A 17,301-nucleotide genomic window follows, 5' to 3' on the forward strand; every position below is an offset into this window, starting at 1 on the left:
GAATGAGAATTGAATTGGTTGGGAATCATCAACCTTCCCGGGGACAAACTTTGGAAATGAATGGATGCAACGACAAATGGGAGATCAGCTGAGGACAGCAAACACAATGAAAGCCGCCTTCTGATTGGCTGCTGAGAGTTGGGGCACTTTTGTGTTTTTAGGTAAGGAGACATCTGGGACAGAGGAGAAGAGGAGGAGGAGGAGGATGGAGTCCAGTAGAGGCACTGGGGGAGGGTGGTAGGGGATGGAGGGAGATAGATAACAAGGGAGGAGAGGAAGAGGGGGAGGGGGAGGCTGTTGCATGAAGCCGCCACACAAAGGACCTTGCTTGTGAAACCGAGAGAGCGAGCAGGAGGAGGACAAGTCATCTCAGAGGAGGGTGACCAGGAATGAGGTGAGTGACCCTCTGCCAGCTCAGCACTGCATGCCCGCCTATGTCCAACCATTCTCTGCCAGGCCATCATCTACAGCTGCTGCACCATGACAGCCGGCAGAGCCGGGGACCTGAGCAATGGCATACAGACTCCTTCAGATTGGAAAGTGCGATAACCCATAGCAACCAATGAGAATGTGCCTCCTCTGACGGTGAGCCCAGATCCCATTGGCTTCCTGTACTTTGCCCACTGCCATCGCTCTTTGCCCCTCTTTCTAGAATAAACCGGCTTTTGTATAGAAGAGCGTGGATGCAAATGATCCCCATTTCCCATGTCAGCACATGCAAAACCAGCCACAGGCAGGCAAAGCAGTAACCCAACACCCGTATCACCGGGGTCACCGGCTGGATTGTTCCCCCGCCATCGCCGCATTCTTCATCTGGAAATCGGTCCCGGGAACTTTTCTTGTGCTGGACCTTTTTTTTTTTTAAATTCTGAGTTTATTATTCATACATTGGGGGTTCAAAGTACATATTTACAGGCGAACGTCTTTGAACTTCAACCAAAAGTATTCAAAGTGGATGGAAACCATCACCAGATGGTGTTTGGTTGGATAAAGTTCTGTTTATTCTAAGCAATTGTTATTAAAACCTTTTCCATACTTTGTTACATCGGTGCTGCTGATCTTCTGCGGCCTCTTTGCAGCCACTTGATGGCTGCCATTAAAAAGTTGCGTTTCTGTGGCGTAGTTTGGCAACCCATTTAAAATGAATGCATTACAGCAAAGTGTGTGCAGTAACGTGCTGCAACGGGCCCGCAGGGGGCCCTTATCGAGTGCCATGCCTGGGAGATGGGCACAGAGCGTTGTCACCCTATAACAGGAAGCACCTGGACAAGGACTTGTCATGGCAGGATCACTGGGTGTTCTTTTAATGAAAGGTGTTAAATCGTATATGCTACATTCAAGTGTATGGGTGTGTATGTATGTGTATATTTATTGTAGTATTAGGACTGTTTCAATTGTAAACTACTTTTGTGGATAGGTTGCCAATTCAATTTATGAGGAACTTTAAAAAACATTAAAAAAAAAAAAAACCCAGTAGCTGCTGACTTTTAGTGCCCATTCACATATATATGCGGATTGGATGCAGTTTGAACCGCATCCAATCTACATGACATGTGAAATACCATGGCTTCCTATGGTGCCTGTGACATATGTCCCATGCACTGCTGGTGCAGATTCAGCCTGGGTTCACACTGATGCGGTGCGGAATTTGCAGCGTTTTCTGTGCGAATTCCGCACCGCATCAGAATTGCACCCCGTTCATGCGAACCGCTGCGGGTGTGTATGTTAAGTTAACAACACCCCGAAAGCGGTTCGCAAAACGCAGAATCTAATGGCATAGGTGTGAATACCCATGTGATCCGATTCTAGTGCGAAGCCAAAAAAGGGTCCTGCACCTTTCTGGTGCGGGTGTAGTGCGATTTGAGCCATACAAAATGTATGGCTTCAATCTCATCGCACAAAAATCGCAATGTGATTTGCACAGGAATGCGGTGCGGTTTCTGTGTGAATTACATGCGATATACCGCACCGCATATATATGAACACAGGGTCAGTGCGGTTTAAAAAAAAAAAAAAAGGTGTCCTGTCTGATTTCTGAGCAGTGGCTTCAGGTTCTGGTGCAGATTAAATGCTATTAACTTCTATGGGAACCGTTTCTAAACCCCATATGTGTGAACAGGATAATCCTGAGCTGATCCTGTCCTGAACCTGATTGGACATGAACTGGTGAACAAATACTGTATCAATTAGCTGTGAAACCTGAGCTTCAATCCGCACCGTGCATGTGGGAATCAGCTAATGTAAGGACACTTGCCTCTCCTGGGATCCAGCGCTGGCCTTTGGGTCCACAGCACTGGCATCTTTACTTCACAGATGGCTTCTCATTGCACATGTGCCTGCGGGCGAGGGGGGGCACAAACTTCCACTCAGATTGCCTAGGTCAGGGGTGTCAAACTCCATTTCATCATGGACCATATCAGTATTATGGTTGCCCTCAAACGGCCAGTTGTATCTGTAAGACTAGATGTCCAGAGCACCCCCCCCATTACATCAGGTGTCAAGAATCCCTCACCCTCTCTAACATCGCTGTGCACCCCCTTTGGGGGCAGAGCTGGTAAGCAGAAAGTGCAGGGTCTGGAGGAGGACCAGAGGAGGAGTGGAGTCAGTTACCAGAGTCTGCTGAATGCTCAGACCAGGGGGGAGGCAGAGATGAGGGGGTGCTGCAGCTGCACTGAGAGGTGCAGGATTTGGCAGAGGAGTTCTATTGTCCTCTCTGCTGCCAACTGCTGAGCCAAGGTGGGGTACCTGCAGGAGAGGTGCAAGGGCCACATGAAATTGCCTGGAGGGCTGGATTCGGCACCTGTGGCCTAGGTGATCTGGGCGGTAGTGGGAGCGCATACCTGTCAAAACTAGATACCCGCTCTTCCCTGACCCCCCCCCCCCCTTCCCCAAAAAAAAAAAAATAAAACACTCCAAATGTGGTAGAGGAAGGAAGAGATGGAAAAGCAGAACGTCCCCTTTTAAGTGGAGTTCCACTTTAATATTAACTTTTGTACCCATTTTCAGCTCACATTCCTTCCATCCGATTGTGTGGGAAAGAGCATGACATCAGAGTGCCGCCATGGGGACACCATGGGGTAACACTAGAAGTGGCATGATGACCATTATTTGTTACATAACAGCTCTAGGCTGGGGGGAAAACAAAAGATTTTCAGGTATTCGATAAGGAATTCTAATTCTTGAGTGTAGCAACCCACAGCATTCAATCAAACGTTGTCTAGTTGGAATGAAGATTCATTCTGATTGGTGGGCATGGGTTACTGTATATATAAGGCATGGAGCATTTTATTGGATAAAGTCCTTTTTAAGCATAACTTTTTGTTTTGTGTTGAGTGGGGAATAGACCCTCTGTGAAGCTTTTACTGCTGTTTGTGTCCCCACTGGGGTAGATTCACCACTCTTCGTCCCAATGACCATTGTCGCCAAATCAAAAAGTGAGAGGAAGGTCATTTTCTGAATTGGGTGCAAGCGCATGTGCCTGTGGTCAAGTTTGGGAAGTTCCTGGCCTACTGTTCTTTGGTAGGATATGATATTCTATCAACTTCCAATCTATTGCTAGTTGTAGGTTGTTGTTTTTTTCTACTCCACAATGTGCCTCCCATCAACCTTGTATATGTTTGTAACAGTTTGAGTAAACATTTTGAAGGAGAAACAGTGATAGGAAATCCAAATTTTGGAGTTTTCCTAAAAACAAAAGGCAAGAGGAAATCTTGGAGTGGGGAGATCTGTTTCCAAGACAAATAAAGAGAATTCCCCTCACTTTTGGAGAGGAGCTCTAACTTCCGGTTTCATCTCTGGGACAGGATGTGAAGGGATATCTCCCTAATTGCACAAACAGAAAAAACCGGCAGGGGGGTTTAACCTTTCCCTACTCAAAACTAGCAAAAAAGGGGCTATACGTAAAATTTGATGACGAAGAATCCAATGAAAATGATAAAGGAAACAGAAGTGAAAACATTAGACTTTTGCTATCTTTCATTTTAGTCTGTGCCTCATGTACATTGCTAAGACCTAAATTCTTAGCAGCGGACTAGTCCCACAGAAACTGGACTAGTACAAAGGACTAGTCCAATAAAAACGTGAAAGGATGTAAAAGAGGAAGAGGAGAAGGACCTGACACTGACTGAGTCCACCAGACTGTGAACAGTGAAGTGAAAGGCAGCATGGCATCATGGATAGGTCAAGGAAGGGTGAGACATGCATTCCAAAGCAGAAAGGGGCTGACTAAGTCTACCTGACCCATTGCAGTGAGGAGACCAAAGGTATGGTAGCTTGAACAGGCCAAAAGAGGGTAAGACATGCAGGCAAAAACAAATGGGAGAGGGGGCTGGCAGATTCCAGCAGACCCAGGGCATTGAGGTGACACAAGGTTTGAAGTAGAGGGAGCTTACTTGAGTTGTCCAAACCCAGAGAGATGAGGTGATGGGAGGTTGAGAAGCTTGAATAAGCCAATGGAGAGCAGGCCAAAACACAAAGTAGAGAGGGGCTTACTGAGTTCACCAGACCAAGAGCAGTGAAGTGACGGGAGGAATCACAGCTTGGCTAGGCCAGAAGATGGTAGGACATGCAGGCCAAAACACAAAGAGAAGAGGGGCTGACTGAGTCCATCAGACCCAGAGAAGCAGTGAGGTGACATTAGGAATGGAAATTTAGATTGGTCAAAAAGTAGGACATGTAGGCCAAAACATGAAGAGGAAAGGAAGCTGACTGAGTCCACCAGACCCAGAGCTTTGAGGTGATAGGAGGAATGGTAGCTTGGATGGGTCAATGGAGAGCAGGCCAAAACACAAAGAGAGGGGCTTACTGAGTCCACCAGACCAAGAGCAGTGAAGTGGCTGGAGAAATAGTGGCTTGGATAGGCCAGAAGATGGTAGGACATGCAGGCCAAAACACAAAGAGAGGAGCTGACTAAGTCCATCAGACCCAGAGAAGCAGTGAGGTGACATTAGGAATGGAAATTTACATTGGTCAAAAAGTAGGACATGTAAGCCAAAACATGAAGAGGAAAGAGAGCTGACTGAGTCCACCAGACCCAAAGCTTTGAGGTGACAGGAGGAATGGTAGCTAGGATGGGTCAATGGAGGGCTGACCAAAACACAAAGAAGAGAGGGGCTGACTGAGTCCTTTAGTCCCAGAGCAGCGAGGTGACCGGAAGTATGGAAGCTTGGACAGGCCAAGAGACAGCAGGACATGCAGAGCAACAATAGGTCTCTATTCCATTCTGTAGTAACCACAGTAAAAGTATGAATTCTGATTTGTTGCTATAGGTTATTTTGCACAAGTCGTCACACTTTTCCTGACTCAATGGGGTTTATTTACTAAAGCTAGAGAGTCCAAAATCAGACTCGCTTCTGCAAAGAAACCAATCGGCTTCCAGGTTTCATTGCCAAAGCTTCATTGAACAAGCTGAGGTTAGAAGCTGATTGGTTTCTATGCAGAAGGGAGTCTGATTTTGGACTCTCCAGCTTTAGTAAATAAACCCCAATAGGTCTCTCGTTGACCTCCAGTACTGCTAATCAATACACGAACATGATTGCTTCTCTTTTGGAGACAGACATAACATGCACTAATATATATCAAGCCTGTTTTTTAACTTCTGTCCTGACACCACTAGAATATATAAAACATTGGCTTGATAGATTCATGGAGGCAATATCATTATTATTATTATTATTATTATTATTATTATTATACAGTATTTATAAAGCGCCAATAGTTCGCTCAGCGCTGTACATTACAAAGGGGGACAGAACATGTGACAGAACAATTCCAATACAATGCAAGACATGAGGGGATCGAGGGCCCTGCTCTTTCAAGCTTACAATCTAGGAGGGAGGGGATGGTGGCACAGGAGGAGATAGCTGTGGGGGATGGAGTGGTAGGAAGAGTGGAGGAGGTCGGCAAGTTAGCAGGGGGCGGGGTAGGCTTCCCTGAAGAGATGGGTTTTCAGGGTGCGCCTAAAGGAGAGGAGAGTAGGTGATAATCTGATGGGTTGGGGCAGTGAGTTCCAGAGGATGGGCGACACCCTGGAGAAGTCCTGGAGGCGGGCATGGGAGGAGGAGACCAGGGAACTAGAGAGAAGGAGGTCTTGTGAGGAGCGGAGTGTGCGTGCTGGGCGGTACTTGGATATTAGGTCAGTGATGTAGTTCGGGGCAGTATGGTGGACAGCTTTGTATGTCAGCGTTAGGATTTTGAATTTGATCCGTTGCGCAATCGGAAGCCAGTGGAGGGATTGGCAGAGGGGGGTGGCGGAAACGGAGCGGTTGGAAAGGTGAATGAGTCTGGCAGCCGTATTCAGGATGGACTGAAGCGGGGATAGCCAGCGGCGAGGCAGGCCAGTGAGGAGGGAGTTGCAGTAGTCGAGTCGTGATATGATGAGGGAGTGGATGAGCTGTTTAGTGGTTTCTGGAGTTAGGAACGTGCGGATTTTGGCGATGTTGCGGAGGTGGAGTCTGCATGAGTTTGTTAAAGAGTGGACTTGGGGCTGGAAGGATAGGTTGGAGTCCAAAATGACACCAAGTACTCTGGCCTGCGGGGCGGGTTTGATGGTGGCGTTGTTGGACATGATGGAGAAGTCAATGGGGGGTGGTGTCCGGGCTGGAGGGAAGACAAGAAACTCGGTTTTGGAGAGGTTCAGTTTAAGGAAGTGGAGCGACATCCAGTCTGATATGTCGCTCAACAGGTGTGTGATTTGGGCGGAGACCGAGGGGGTGAGGTGGGGGGTTGAGAGATAGATTTGTGTGTCGTCGGCATAGAGGTGGTAGTTGAAGCCGTGAGAGTGTATGAGTTGGCCAAGGGAGGAGGTGTAGATGGAGAAGAGAAGGGGCCCGAGGACAGAGCCTTGAGGGACCCCAACAGAGAGGGGGAGTGAGAGGGAGGTGGTGGCATTATAGGTAACGCTGGAAGAGCGTTGTGACAGGTAGGATGAGAGCCAGGAGAGAGCAGAATCTCTGAGGCCGAGGGAGTGTAGTTTTTTGAGGAGGAGGGGGTGGTCGACTGTGTCAAAGGCCGCAGAGAGGTCAAGGAGTAGGAGCACTGAATAGTGGCCATTAGCTTTGGCGGTTAACAGGTCGTTGGAGAGTTTGAGTAAGGCAGTTTCGGTGGAGTGTAGGGGACGGAAGCCGGACTGTAGGGGATCGAGGAGGTTGTTGTCGTTGAGGTGAGAGCATAGGCGGGCGTAGACTAGGCGCTCGAGGAGTTTAGATGTAAATGGGAGCAGGGAGATGGGTCTGAGGTTGTTCGGGTCATTGGGGTCCAGGGAGGGCTTTTTAAGTATGGGGGTGATGTGTGCATGTTTCAGAGGGGAAGGGAAAGTGCCGGAGGAGAGGGAGAGATTGAAGATGTGGGTGAGGGAGCGTAGGATGGAGGGGGAGGGAGGTTGTAGGAGTTGTGAGGGGATAGGGTCAAGGGGGCAGGTGGTGAGGCGGGCATCAGAGAGGATCTTGGAGACTTCTTCGATGGTAGTAAGGTCAAAGGTGCGGAGTGTTGGGGGAGCTTCAGTATGAGGAATGTAGGGTGGGGTGGGAGAGGAGGTCAGAGCAGTGGTGGGGCCGTGGGAGAGGGGTGTAGAGGGGGTAGCTGAGTGAGGGGGAAGGGGGTTGGAGGGAGTTTGAGCAGCGACGATGTCCCTGTGGGTTATGTCGAGGGGGAGGGGGGATGAGGGGGTAGCTGTGTGAGAGGGGACGGGTTGAGAAGGCGTGTGAGTTGCGGCAATGTCCTTGCGAATTGTGTCAATCTTGTTTTTGAAGTGATTGGCAATCTCAAGGGCAGTGAGTGAGGTGCTGGGTGGAGGTGGGGGTGGCGAGAGTAGAGAGTTGAAGGTGGAGAAGAGTCGGCGAGGATTGGAGGAGAGGGCCTTGATGAGGGTCAGGAAGTAGTTCTGTTTGGCAGTATGGAGGGAGGAGGTGTAGGTGTGGAAGGCAGATTTGTATCGGGTGAAGGCTTGTTGGGATTTGGTTTTGCGCCATAGTCGCTCCAGGGCACGACTGTGTCGTTTGAGGGTTTTGGTGTGATCAGTCTGCCAGGGCTGGAGCGGTCGGGGTCTGATGTTGCGTGTGGTTAAAGGCGCTAGTGAGTCAAGGGCTGTTGACAGCGCATTGTTGTAGGCGGTCATAGCCAAGTCGGGGCAGGACAGGGGGAGGATGCGGTCATGGAGTTGATCAACTGCGGAATGGAGGGAGGCAGGGTTAAGGTTGCGGAGGTTACGGCTGGTAGTAGTGTGACATTTGGAGGGGTAGGCGTTGGAGGACGAGGAGATAGAGAAGGTAATCAGGTTGTGGTCAGAGAGAGGGAAGGGGGTGTTAGTGAGGTTGTGGGGAGCGCAGCGGTTGGAGAAGACAAGATCAAGGATATTACCGTCGGAGTGGGTGGTGGATTGTATGCACTGTGCAAGTTGAAAGGAGGAGGTTAAGTGGAGGAGACGGGCTGTGTCCGGGTTGTCGAGGTTGACAGGGATGTTGAAATCCCCAAGGATGATAGTGGGTAGCTCAGAGGAGAGGAAGAAGGGTAGCCAGGAGGAGAAGTCTTCCAGGAAGCGGGGTATGGATCCAGGAGGCCGGTATATCACAGCAATCTTCAGGGGGGTTGGGGAGAATAGTCGGACGCAGTGGGCCTCGAAGGAGGAGAAGGATAGGGAGGGGGGGTTTGGGAGGATTCGGAAGGTGCTCAGCGGTGACAGGAGCAGGCCAACCCCACCACCTTTACGACCGTTGGGCCTGGGTGAGTGGGTCCAGGTGAGACCTCCGTAGGAGAGTGCAGCAGGGGAGGTAGAGTCAGTGGGCTGGATCCAGGTTTCTGTAATCGCCAGGAGGTTGAGGGAGCGGGAAACAAAGAGGTCGTGGATGGCGGTAAGCTTGTTGCACACCGATCGGGTTTACTTTTTACTTTTCTGCCTACAACGCTGCATTCCCTGTAAGTCGCGTTACCTGTTTGTTTATGTATAAATGCAGCTGTGGCCCCATCCATCGCCTCCTGGGAATGATGTGCTATCACACTTCTCAGTCGAGACCGTCAATTACATAGAATGGCTTGTGTATTAGGTTGACCTAGCGAAAGGACCTCACTCCTTCTTCTTTTTTTTTTAATTGCAATTTTTCATGAACTTGTTTTGCCGACGTTGAGTAGTTCAGACTGTCCTGATGGACAACTCATATATTTTACTGAAGTGAAGGTAAACCCTTGGACACATATAAGTGTTTAAAATATCCTTTGATTATAGTTCACACCTTCGGTGCTCATATGCTTTCTTTAAGTGCTAGCTCTAAAGTCAAATGTTTTCTTTAGGTTTTGGATAGTTGGAATAGTTAGAAGCCCTGTCAGGTTAGCTTTCTGTGTCCCCGTTGAAAGATTTTCCATCATCACCTGTTTGGGATTTGGCATTGTTTTTGTCTTCCAGGTGACAATGGTCACCAGGACAAATGGGGAGAGTCAGTCTCCCTAGTGAGGACACAGATGGCAATAAAAACCTCACCTTCTAACTCTTCCACATTCTATCAAAAACTAAAAATTAAAATTGGATAAACTTTAATTTCTAGAGAACACAAGATGGAAAATTAAGGAGCTGTAATTTTCAAATTGCTCCATGCCTTCCATAAAACTCTCTATGTACTCTTGTGCTAATCTGAAGGCCACACCAAGATTTGAGGTGTTTAGCTATTGACTCTGCAGACAGTTAGTGACTTCTGCGCACTGTGTGCTTCAGCATGCGCTGGCCCCGCTCTGTCATGTGACGTGGCCTACCACTTGGTGGCTGAGTGGCTGTTGTTCCCAGTTGCTTCCACTTTGTTATAATATCACTAACAGCTGACCGTGGAATATTTAGTAGCCAGGAAATGTCACGGATGGACTTATTGCACAGGTGGCAACCTATCACGGCTGTTTTCCCACTGACCTCCGATGTTAGGGGGGCTGCTTTCCCACTGACCTCTGATGTAGGGGGGGCTGTTTTCCCACTGACCTCTAATGTAAGGTGGGCTGTTTTCCCACTGACCTCTGATGTAAGGGGGTCTGTTTTCCCACTGACCTCCGATGTAAGGGGGGGGGGTTTCCACTGACCGTTGTAGGGTGGGCTGTTTTCCCACTGACCTCTGATGTAAGGTGGGCTGTTTTCCCACTAACTTCTGATGTAAGGGGGTCTATTTTCCCACTGACCTCTGATGTAAGGGGGTCTGTTTTCCCACTGACCTCTGATGTGGGGGGGGGGGGGGCATTTTTCTACTGACCTTCGTTGTAGGGTGGGCTGTCTTCCCACTGACCTCTGATGTTAGCGGGGCTGTTTTCCCACTAACCGCCGATTGTAAGGTGGGCTGTTTTCCCGCTGACCTCTGATGTAAGGGGGGGGCATTTTTCCACTGACATTTGTTGTAGGGTGGGCTGTTTTCCCACTGACCTCTGATGTAAGGGGGGGGGGGGGCGCATTTTTCCCACTGACATTTGTTGTAGGGTGGGCTGTTTTCCCACTGACCTCTGATGTTAGGGGTGCTGTTTTCCCACTAATCTTTGATGTTAGGGGGGGGGCTGTTTTCCCTCTGACCTCTGATGTTAGGGGGGCTGTTTTCCCACTAATCTTTGATGTTAGGGGGGGCTGTTTTCCCTCTGACCTCTGATGTTAGGGGGGCTGTTTTCCCACCGACCTCCGATGTTAGGGGGGCTGTTTTCCCACTGATCATTGCTCCCCATGTAAACAAAGACATATGAGCTGTATTGATGGTACATACCAGTGTTCTTGGTTTACATGTAGTGAGAACTGCGTTGATAGGTGTGCCGGGCTTTCAGTCTAAGTGGATTTCTTCTTGTCGCCTGCCCAACTCTTGGGTACAAAGCTTATTACACCACCATACAAAGCACTCCAATCCCATCAAGACACATTGACAAAGCCGGTGTAGGAAATCCCTCCTTTACATATGACCTATGCTCCTAGGTACATGCAGTTATGTCCATTTATCTATATAGTTTCTCCTATAAATGGACTATCTTCGTCCAATGAATAAATGGCCATAACTGCATACATCAGATAGAGATTTGACTGTGCAGGTAACCTGTGTTCACGCTCATTCTAGAGAGATCCTCCATGACCTGGTGGTCTCAGACATTCGGGGCTCTTCACCTATGAATAGTTTCCAGTGTTAAAAGACAATTTACTGCAGGAAAGCAAGTTTTTAAAGTATATCTAAAGTCAAAACCTTTTTTTTTATTTATTTTGAATGGGCCATTGGGGAGACTTCACTTCCTGTCTTGTAGATGCAACAGGAAATGAGAGGAAAACACCCTCTCAGACAGTTGTCACCAGAACAAGTGCCCCTATTGAATGATTTCTCCTCTGAGGGGAAATCCAAATTTTGAGTTGTCACCAACAGTTTCTGTTGTGGTGACAATAGTGACAAATGGGAATCTCCCAAGCAGGATGCTGACAGCAACAAACCCCTGACCCATTTCAGCTTCAAAATATGAAAAACAATCTTTAGATACACTTTAAGTAGATTTCCCATTCATTTCTATGTGACAAGCTTACATGTGCACATTTAAAGCACAACTCCGGGAGATCTGAAAATTTCCCCATGTAGTGGGTCTGCGTCTGCACTGCGGGACCTAACGGTTTAGTCTAGGGGAGAGAAAAAGCTGTTTTATTTGCCTGATGCTCTGCTCCTCAAGCAGATGGCACTCCCCAGTGGACTGCCCCCTGGTGTCACCGTGTTCAGTGCAGGGCTATGAGACCTGCATCATCTTGATGACGTCAGGATTCTAAACCAGGAGTTTCCAAACTTTCAAAACAAAGGGCCAGTTTACTGTCATTCATACTTTAGGGGGGCTGAACTGTGGTCAGTGAGAGTAGACAATGCCATAGGCTTGGTGGTCAGTGGGATTAAAAAAAGTACATCAGTGAGAGGAATAGCGCCCCGTCATTGGTATCAGTGGGGGGAATAGTGCCCCGTCATTGGTGTCAGTGGGAGGAATAGTGTCCCATCATTGGTATCAGTGGGAGGAATAGTGCCCCGTCATTGGTATCAGTGGGAGGAATAGTGCCCCGTCATTGGTGTCAGTGGGAGGAATAGTGCCCCGTCATTGGTGTCAGTGGGAGGAATAGTGCCCCGTCATTGGTATCAGTGGGAGGAATAGCGCCCCGTCATGGTATCCCTGGGAGGAATAGCGCCCGGTCATTGTATCAGTGGGAGGAATAGCGCCCCGTCATTGTATCAGTGGGAGGAATAGTGCCCCGTCATTGGTGTCAGTGGGAGGAATAGCGCCCCGTCATTGGTGTCAGTGGGAGGAATAGCGCCTCGTCATTGGTGTCAGTGGGAGGAATAGCGCCCCGTCATTGGTGTCAGTGGGAGGAATAGCGCCCCGTCATTGGTGTCAGTGGGAGGAATAGCGCCCCGTCATTGGTGTCAGTGGGAGGAATAGCGCCCCGTCATTGGTGTCAGTGGGAGGAATAGCGCCCCGTCATTGGTGTCAGTGGGAGGAATAGCGCCCCGTCATTGGTGTCAGTGGGAGGAATAGTGCCCATCATTGGTATCAGTGGGAGGAATAGTGCTCCATCATTGGTATCAGTGGGAGGAATAGTGCCCCATCATTGGTGTCAGTGGGAGGAATAGTGCCCCATCATTGGTATCAGTGGGAAGAATAGTGCCCCATCATTGGTATCAGTGGAGGGAATAGTGCCCCATCATTGGTATCAGTGGAGGGAATAGTGCCCCATCATTGGCATCATTGGGAGGAATAGTGCCTCATATCAGTGGACGGAATAATGTCCCAAGGGCCGGATAAAGGCAAGCAAAGGGCCACATATGGCCCACGTGCTGCAGTTTGGAGACCCATGCTCTAAACCACTGGAGCATGGGGGAGAAGGTGCTGCAGGGACCATATCTTATTTTCTATGTCCCCGAGACCTAAAAGAGCAATTCATGCGTGGAGCCTCACTACCAGGGGGAATTTTCAAGTTTTCCTGAGTTTGCTTTTAAAGCTGAACTCCAGGCAAGCAGCAAGGGTCCTGTTGTTTTGTTTTTGAACATGGTATGCTGGTGATATCTTGGATTAGGGCAGGGGTGGACAACTGCGGCCCTCCAGGAGTTGTGCAATCACATGTACCATGAGGCATTGCAGGACTGACTGTTACAAGCATGACTCCTAGAGACAGAAGCATGATGGGACTTGTAGTTCTGCAACAGCTCGGGGGGTACAGGTGCCCACCCTGAGATTAGGGTGACACGTCTCCCCACGCATGGGTGATCTAGGAGCACACACCTGTGTGCATTCCTAGTTGAAATCTCTTGTCAAACTGCTTCGTTATGACTTAGTAGTCCAGTTAGCTGGCACTGAAGATTCTGCCGGAGCGTCCATGCTCTGGTCTGGGCTCAAGGGGGTTAAAACTGATAATTCACTTATGGATGAAGGCTGGTGAGCTGAATTATTTTTTTTGGATGGCCCCAGGAGGATCCTAATCCATGCTTTCTCATTCAGGAGGAGATGTTGCAGTGCTATAAATGATTGTGGAACATGAGGTCACCTCGAAGTGACTGCTGGAGGTAGGCGGAGCTGGGAACCCCCGTGGCAGATGAGACGAGGCGGTGGGGGATCTGTTTTGGGGGGACCAATGCCTCAATGTGTGTGTGTTTTTTTTTCCCCTTTTTTTTGCTCTGAGCATAGGGAAGAGCTGTCTGTCACAACGTAAACCTGATGTAAAGCGTATAAATAGAAAACACATGTGGATGAGCTGAGGATGTACAGGGTGATGTGGCGGTTGGGGGAGGGGGTGGTTTTGGCAGATCTAGGCGGTGAGTCAGTAACACAAGGCAGAGACCTCACTGCTGTTCTGAGAGGTGTCACCAGAGACCGCGCTAATTGCTGTGTTTAGTACATCTCTAAGGTCTCCTGCACCACTGACACAGCGGCGGGGAACCGCCAGAGAGCTCGCCAACACTTCGCTCATTATTTCCTCCTGGCTAAGTTACGTAGCAACACCATAAATATAAACTGACATCGGTTCATTTGACTTCTTTGCTTGTCCTGAAACACACCAATAGGGGGTGATACTTTGAGTGATGGCAGGCTCTTGCTGAGATTGTGATCCATGACTTGCTATAGACAAGGCATCCACGCAAAGTCCAATTCCAAAAATGTCGCCAACAGGTGAATATAAAAATCTTCTTTATTGCATAAAGGAGTACAAATATTCAATGGCTAACGCGTTTCAGTCTAAAGACGGACCATATTCATAGGTAGTGCAGGTGACCGGTAGTAGTGACCCACTTCTGTTTGAATCCACACACCAGCATGGAGTTCAGCATGCAGCCAGCCCATCAGTATCGGCTTGACATACCTGAACGTTTGATCCTTCCGGGGTGAATAATGTGCCGTGGTGGTGTCGCTGATGCATTTAATGCCTGAAGCCCATGAGCAGGTGAAACAACAGGTTCTCTTCATGGTGGCCCCACCTCCTGCACATGTATTGCATGCTTTGTTCCACCCACCTGCCATTCTATTCACCCGCCGGGAGCAAAAATATGTACCAGGTTGACTGGTCTTTTCTCTGCCCCCTTCTCTAGTTTTGTAGTATGTCCAATTTTTTTAACATTCTGATATGTTTAGGAAATGTAAATAGGCCCCTAGAAAGCAGCCACACCCTTAGTAGAAAAGCCTGCTCCCTGCCAGCATGGTGCAGATAAGGACCCTTGCTTTCTGTGTGTAAGCAGTGGTCTTTCTGAAGAGGTTCAATTCCTACTGTTGAGCTATAGCTCTCAAATCAGCAGGAAGCATGGGCTTTACTGATTACATAGTTGTAGGCCTGACTCAGAAGGGGATGTGTCAGACCTTTGCTGAGAGACCACTACTTCCACTTGGTCAGCAGGGGGTCTCCAAACTTTCTAAGCAAGGGCCAGTTTACTGTCCTTCAGACTTTAAGGGGGTCAGTGGGAGTGGAAGATGTCCTGGAGGCCATTGGGAGTAAACAATGCCCTATATTTGGTGTCATTGGAGGAATAGTGCCTCATCATTGGTGCCAATGAAAGGAATTCTACCCAATCGGTAATGCCAGCATAAGGAAATGTGCCAATTTGTTGGTGTCAGTTGAAAGAATAAGGCTCCGTTGTTTGTGTCAGTGGGAGAAATAGTGGTCCATCCTTGGTGTCAATGGAAGGAATTGTGTGCCCCATCGTTGGTGTCAATGGAAGGAATTGTGTGCCCCATTCTTGGTGTCAATGGAAGGAATTGTATGCCCCATCGTTGGTGGCAATGGAAGGAATTATGCCCCATCGTTGGTGCCAATGGAAGGAATTGTGCCCCATTGTTCTTGTCAGTGGAAGGATTTGTGGCCTATAGTTTTGTCAATGCAAGGAATTATGTCTCACCATTTTTGTGTCAATGGAATTAATTGTGCCCCATTGTTGGGGTCAATGGAAGGAACTGTGTCCCATTGTTGGGGTCAATGGAAGGAACTGTGTCCCATTGTTGGGGTCAATGGAAGGAACTGTGTCCCATTGTTGGGGTCAATGGAAGGAACTGTGTCTCATCCTTGGTGTCAATGGAAGGAACTGTGCCACATCCTTGGTGTCAATGGAAGGAATTGTGCCACATCCTTGGTGTCAATGGCAGGAATTGTGCCACATCCTTGGTGTCAATGGCAGGAATTGTGCCCTATAGTTTTGTCAATGGAAGGAAATGTGTCTCACCATTGGTGTCAGTGGAAGGAATTGTACCTCAAGGGCTGGAAAAAGGCAAGCATAGGGCCACACCTGGCCTCAGTTTGGAGACCACTGTTCTACAGCATGCTGGTAAGGTACAGGCTTTTCTACTTACAATCTGGTTGTTTTCTAAAGAAGGAATCCTATAAGATTTGGCAGACTTCTCATTTTGAGGCACCTGGTCTCTATTTCATAGATTTATATTGCGATGCCCATCCATGATAAGCAGCCTGCCCGGGGCAACAAGGGGGAATGTGGCACCTGGTTGCTGTGGTCCTGCAGGCTTTCCTGGCTGAGATTGGATGAATAGTGGTTTGCAGTGAGCTGAGCGTCGTGTTCCGTTGCAGGAAGTTGTGTTCTGTCTAATGCTTGCATCCTGTGTGTGCCCCAGGGGAGGAGGGTTATAGACCGTGAGGCCTGCAGTCTGTACAAGGGAGGGGAAGTGTCTTTCCAAAGTCAAGAGCTGCCGCAGCAGTGCTGAGAGTGGTCCGCAGCTGGGAGCCCCGGCGGCTGAGTGAGTTCCTACGCTCCTTTTTATCCGTCTCCTCCGCTTCCTCTCTCCTGCAGCTTCTTGCTGCCTGTTATCGCCTGCTTTTCCTATTCCTCTCCTGTCTTCCTGCGGCAGATGGATGGCAGGCAGGAGTCGGTGCTTCCCACCGGTTATTTATATCCGACTGCCATCTGTGTGCCCAGATCTCCTGTAATGAGGGGAGGCTGGGGGGCGCTCAGTGCTGCTGACATTGCCAAGGTGTGAGAACAGGTATATATAGAAACATGTGCATTGGGGGGGGGGGGGGGAGAGAACTACAGAGCAACAGCAAAAGGTTCCTTCTATAGTTGGGTACCGTCTATGAATTTGTCATAAGGAACAGGAAACAAGGGGTCTGATTGATTGGCTATAAGTAACTTTTGATTCTCTGAATACTGCAGTACTACAAATACCAGCATGGAACCATGTAGGATATGCACTGCATTGAACTGTAAAGGCTGATGTCAGATGATGACTTTGCCCCTAGTGACCCCGCTGCCTGCCATTTTTGGAAAATGGATCCAGCAGCATTTGGGCCAGAGCGACATCTGGCTACCGAGGGAGTGGATTCTAACTGGGACCATTTGTAGTCGCCCTGACACCTGGAGATTTTTGAAATCCTCAGTGTCAGGGTGACTACAAATGGTCCCAATTAGAATCCACTCTCTCTGTAGCCAGATGTTGCTGGCCCAAATGCTGCTGGATCTGGATTGCCAGCGATGGGAGCGACATCCTACTGCATCTGGCTACAGAGAGAGTGGATTCTAATTGGGACCATTTGTAGTCACCCTGACACTGGAGACTTTGGAAATCTCTACAAATGGTGACTATAAATGGTCCTGATTAGAATCCACTCTCTCTGTAGCCAGATGTCGCTGGCCCCAATGCTGCTGGATCTGGATTGCCAGCGATGGGAGTGACATCCTACTGCATCTGGCTAGACAGAGCGGATTCTAAATGGGACCATTTGTAGTCACCCTGACACTGGAGATTTTGGAAATCTCTACAAATGGTGACTATAAATGGTCCTGATTAGAATCCTCTCTCTGTAGCCAGATGTCGCTGGCCCAAATGCTGCTGGATCTGGATTGCCAGCGA

The 17,301-nt window shown here is 48.9% G+C and overlaps 1 protein-coding gene across 2 annotated transcripts in view; it reads left to right on the forward strand.

Annotated features, from left to right (window-relative positions):
* Positions 1-259: 259 nt before the first annotated feature.
* The window catches only part of LIMD2 (LIM domain containing 2), a 31,194-nt gene continuing 14,152 nt past the window's right edge, over positions 260-17,301 (forward strand). The window contains exon 1 of one of the 2 annotated variants that reach the window (XM_089674673.1): positions 260-394. The gene's annotated coding sequence lies outside the window, so the exon portion shown is untranslated. Of the gene's footprint in view, positions 395-16,049; positions 16,189-17,301 lie in introns of those variants that run through there. The other variant, XM_089674674.1, reaches the window with a different exon arrangement.

The sequence above is a fragment of the Staurois parvus genome, unplaced genomic scaffold (genome assembly GCF_062004578.1).
Source record: "Staurois parvus isolate SC_StPar_1 unplaced genomic scaffold, SC_StPar_1.0 ptg000151l, whole genome shotgun sequence".
Taxonomy (NCBI): domain Eukaryota; kingdom Metazoa; phylum Chordata; class Amphibia; order Anura; family Ranidae; genus Staurois; species Staurois parvus.